Source organism: Clupea harengus, chromosome 25, assembly GCF_900700415.2.
Source record: "Clupea harengus chromosome 25, Ch_v2.0.2, whole genome shotgun sequence".
In the NCBI taxonomy this organism is placed as follows: Eukaryota; Metazoa; Chordata; class Actinopteri; order Clupeiformes; family Clupeidae; genus Clupea; species Clupea harengus.
Genome location: NC_045176.1, coordinates 3,562,302 through 3,567,629, shown reverse-complemented (window position 1 = coordinate 3,567,629; position 5,328 = coordinate 3,562,302). Strand labels below are relative to the sequence as shown.

The 5,328-nt window shown below is 42.8% G+C and overlaps 1 long non-coding RNA gene across 1 annotated transcript in view; it reads right to left on the bottom strand.

The window, feature by feature from the left end:
- Positions 1–531: 531 nt before the first annotated feature.
- The window catches only part of LOC122128852, a 17,110-nt gene continuing 12,313 nt past the window's right edge, over positions 532–5,328 (bottom strand). The window contains exon 2 of the long non-coding RNA XR_006151657.1: positions 532–3,947. This is a non-coding gene — a long non-coding RNA (uncharacterized LOC122128852). The remainder of the gene's footprint in view (positions 3,948–5,328) is intronic.

Here is a 5,328-nt window from a genome sequence, read left to right as displayed (position 1 = left end):
TAATCTCGCTCACGCCTCTTTGCATTCCTCTGACCATGAAGGAAAGACAGTGATTCCTGAAACCCTGAAACCCTGAAACGGGATCCATAGACTACACAGGAAGTCCTGTTGCTCCCTGTCTTTTTAGTTTCTCATTTTTGACCACAAAAACTACGCACTACACCTTTAAGAGCTCTGTGAGACCAGCCAAAACAGGAGAATGGGTGTGAAAAACAGGTAAACGTCTATTTGACCTGAACTTGAGGATACGAAGCCTAATATCAGGGAGGGACTCCTGCTAAAGGAGGGAAATATGAATTAAATTCGTTTTTTATTTCTATAGCGCCAAAAAATACAATTGTCTCAAGGCGCTTTACAGAGCCCAGTTCCTGGAGCCCCTTAGAGCAAGCACAATGGTGACAGGGGCAAGGAAAAACTCCCCGTTAATCAGGAAGAGATCATAATATGAATGTAATGCTCTTCACAATGACTGTGGTTAGATACCGACAACAGTGTTGTACACAAACATGAAAAATACACACCAGACTGACGCAATATTCAAAAACACTTTTATTTTTGTCTGAAAATATGCGATAGTACATAAAAACAACAGTCTTATGTATGAAATTGGGGTAGGGTGTGGGAAGGGGGGTAAAATAGGCCTTGAAAATATTCCAAAAATATTAGAGTAACCTTACATGTAAAAAGTATCATCCCAAAAATAAGCAAGCACGTGTGAGACTCTTCATCTCCTTCTCCTCCGAAGGCAAAACATGACCAATCCAAAATAAATAGGCTACACAAAATGGATGATGCACACACATCTGCTAACTCCAAGAATGGCTCCAAAGATATGAGAAATGTGTAAATCTACATTGAGCAATTCAAATATGTTTAAAGAATGACTGCAGGCCATATGGACCGGGTCTGCGTATGAACGCGTGTGGTTCAAGGCCAAACAAAACGACCAGGAAGATCAGTACGTGTAAATGATTCGCACTGACCTTTGACCTTTCAACAAGACAGCGGAGGAAACCAGATCAAATCAAAACGAATAAGACTACAGTTCTGTTTGGTAACAATTGAGACTTTTTGCATCTAAGAAAGAAAACAATTCAAAGAAAACTTAGCATAAAATTGATCAAACTAATTATGAAATAAAAAGGGAAATATATTTGGAAAAGAACATGTATCCAAAACACAAATATTTCACACATTGATGTCATTTCTGTAGCTCCTTAAAGTATTGAAATAAAAAAAAAGTGAATTTGAACGTCTGAAACAATACGATTTTCATCCTTGTGAATATGCATTCAAAAATGTAATTATTCAGTTTAATTCCTCAAAATCTTCTCCCCTGAAAAAGGAACTTGTACCAGCATACACCATCACCGTGAGGACATACGGGAAAAGGGCAGGACACTCCCCGCAGCGCCCACTTCCAACAACCTTTAGCTCCCTCTTGAGGTAACAGCGGGAACTACATCACTGACGCTTCCATGTATCCAGATATTACAGCACAGACTGCAGCAAAGAAGATCACAGCAGTTACTTTCCCCGTTTCTCTCTAGTCTTTTGTTTTGTTGAGGGACAGCCTTCAGTTACACTCAAAAAAAATAAAAAAAATACTACAGGAAAGCATTGTCTCCCAAACCTATTGATCAACTTAAGGCCAAAATACTTCTGTATGTGTACCTGACTTGGCTAGTGGCAGAAACATCCGTTGTTTTTGTGGCTTTACATTTTGCCTGTAGTTTAAACATATGAAAAAAGTAAACTAGAATAAAACTGGGGATAGGGAGTGCTGTTATCGTGTATATTAAAATTCCTTTAAACTCCTCTGTTACATCTTGATTTGTAATCTACTAATGGTCGGAAGTAAGGGTATTTGATAGGGTCATCTTACTGGTAATAGATTTTGGTCGGCAATCACATTAGTTATCTCCCCTTCTCTTCCTAGAGGGAAAATAATTTAAAGATATATTATGTGCAAAAAATTAATAATAATAATTAAATATACATATACTTTAAATATATCCCCAAACATAATACTCTACTCTCATGTCAGAAAATGTAAAAATGATATCATGGTACATAATAAAGTTAAAAAAAAAAAAGCAGAACAACTCTTCCCATACAAGACATTCATATATCAATGAAGAAGTGGAAACTAAGAGGAAGTTTAAAAAAAAAAAAAAAAAAAAAAATGTCTTTAGTGGAAAAACTGAGGACGTACTGTTTCTTCGTGTGGTTCTGAGGGATAAGAACCCCACTTGTATATTTCCAGAGGCGGAAGAGAGGGGAACACTGCACTGAACTCCCTGGTGCCCCCGTTCTCATGGCCTTCTAAGTACCCTGTACATGCGCTTGGACGCTCCGCCTCCAACACAACACAATTCTAGAACACCTGTCAGAGATGGCCTCTGATTCCAACATCACATATCTTCACATAGCAGGAGTCCCGGACGCGCTTAAGAGCTATCCGGGATACTGCGGAGTGCGTGTGTGTGTGTGTGCTCACAATATGACTTGCTCACTCACACACACACACACACACACCCACCTGTACCTTTTCTACAAATGTGTCCCAGTGGGCGAACACAAAAGGATGTAAGCGCTGAGATTAAATGGACCACGACACAGGAGGGTATCGCTTGGCATTACAAAAAAAGTAAACAAAAATTTAAAAAGTAAATAAAAACAAACTAGATTTTATTAAAGAAGCATAAAAATAAAACTCTTAATACATTTCTCATAACCGTTGAGGCAGCGCACACCAGGAGGCCCTGTGTACATCACTGTTCCCGGCTTGGCGCTTTTAAAAAGGTCCATAAACTTTCAAATAAAATAGATTTCAATTTTAATTTTTTTCATCAATAATTTTCTCCATTTTGTTATAAATTGCCTATATGTTATACACAGGAAAACAACAGAACTATGGAAAATAAAGACTAAGTTGAAGTAATAAAATGGTCACATTATATAGAGAGGAGGGTTATGGGTCCAGGAATCAACTGAAAAAATAAAAATATGTAAAAAGTTTTGTCTTTTTTTTCCTCTTTAAAGTAGTTCTCACTTTTTTTGTAGAAAAAGTATTCGTTAACGCCGGGTGGCTTTCAAGACATGCAGAAAGATCACTGACAAAGAATGGTACACTTTTTTAAAAACTACACTTTCAGCGTCGTTCACTTCTTAAGCTTGGTAAGGTTAGGAGACCAACAACAAAATAAACAACAGCACAAAATTAAGTCCCAATGATTGTGTTAAGGGCAGACCTTTGACCCCCACCACACACACACACACACACACAGTCTCTCACTCATTCAACACTCAAGCCTGAACCCTTATTACTGAAACGACTTTTGGTTTCGCATAAAGTAAAATTAAAGCAAAAGAAAAAAAAAAAAAGAAAGAAGAGGCAGGAAAGCAAGTCAGAGAGGCAGAAGAGGCGTCACTGCACTTTGTAACCATTAGGGGGCACCCTTTACCCCAGTAACATAAAAACCCTTTCATAACCCCTCCCCCCAAAAACTTTCATATCAGGAGAACAGAGGGCTCCCAAACCACTACACTCACATGGAGACGGCCGATGGTAGGCCAGGCCAGGCCAGGGGACTGGCGCTCAGAGATGACATCACAACCCCCATCCTGAAGAGACATTGCAGACAGCCAGCAACTGAGCATGCCCAGAACTTTCACAGGCTTGGCTGCAGCGGAAGCCCTCCGACGACCCAGATTACACGCAGCTGGCCCAAGCGTGGGCCGCGTCCGGAGTCCAGGAGTCAGGGAACCCAATCTGCATGGCAACCAAGCAACCCATCAGCCAGCCTCCGGTTCAGTGCCCACCTGAAGCCCCAGCGCAGAGGTCCAACACAACACAACACACTATACTACACTACACTACACTACACACACACACAGGGACCAGGAGGGGACACACATACACACACGCACACAGACACACACACCTGGAAGCCCTGCGTGACCTAGCTGCCATATTAACTGGGTGTGAGCGCGTGCATGTGTGTGTTAGTGTATGTATGTATGTATGCATGTCATATAGTCACCATTGATCGGCTTGAGCCTGAAATATAGAACCTGGGAAGCCCTTTTTGATAAAGCATGTCTCTGTGTGTGTGTGTGTGTGAGAGAGAGTGTGTGACTCATGGCTTGTCATTGTCATTGAGTAGAAACAAGTCAAACGACATCACTTCCTACTACACAGAAGCGCTCATTGGGATGCACGTGGGACCCCCCCCCACACACACACACACACACACACACACACACACACACACACACGGAGCTCCGAGGCCCATGCGGACAGCTAAAGAAACCACCACATGAGAAGGGGGGGGGGGGGGGGCAAGCGCTTTAGTGGAGGGGGCGGAAGACTGAGGCTCCTCTCAAGCCTGGCACACGTCTACGGACTCGTGTGGAGAGGACATCGGTAATAGCAGTCGCAATAATAATAATACAAATAATAATAGTCAACGATGATTATAACTAGAATAGGAAATTGGATGGGAAGGACAGCAAGTGTGTGTCAGCCAGAGTAGAGTAGAGCAGTCGCACCCAAAGCAGTCTGAGAAGAGAACAACACTACTCTCCCTCTCACTCGGGACCTGAGTCGCAAGGAGTCACCCATCCCCAGACTCGACTTCCACGAACACGACCACGACCAACTGACCCAAAACACCAGTTCAACAAGATGTTCACGGACCAGCCACACAGGGAGCGACCACAGGGTTGATCCCAGCCCGTCCTGGGTGCACACAGCTCTATTCCATCATGATGCTAGGGGTCTAGGGGCGGAATGTCTCCACTTGGGGACCAAAACACAGAACAATAAGAGACGAGCAAGAGGCCTGGGGTCTCCCTCAGAGCCCTGGCCTGGATGGCGCTGTAGTGACGAGTACTAGTCTAACCTTATCCTATGTTCAAATATGTCAATCACTGCTTAGCATATCAGTTCTGTAATCACTGTAGAAATAGGCAAGAGATCTCATTCATTCTCCAGCCAGAAGAATTCAAGAGAAGAAAAAAGGGGGGAAATGGACATAGAGCTCTGCAACCATATAGTCTGACAGGCGCCCGGTGTGTGTGTGTGTGTGTGTGTGTGTGTGTGTGAAGTGTAACTTATGGCCAACGCTGGCCCAAGTGGACAGAACCTTCTCCAGAGTGTCTAAGGACACCAAACACACACACACACACACACACACACACACACACACACACACACACAAGACTGCAAACCTAAGTTACCTTCGACTGAACACACACCTGTCCGTCCATTCAGAGGAGACAGAGTCAGTGTTGACTGCCTGGAGAAAAAAGAGGCCCAGACTG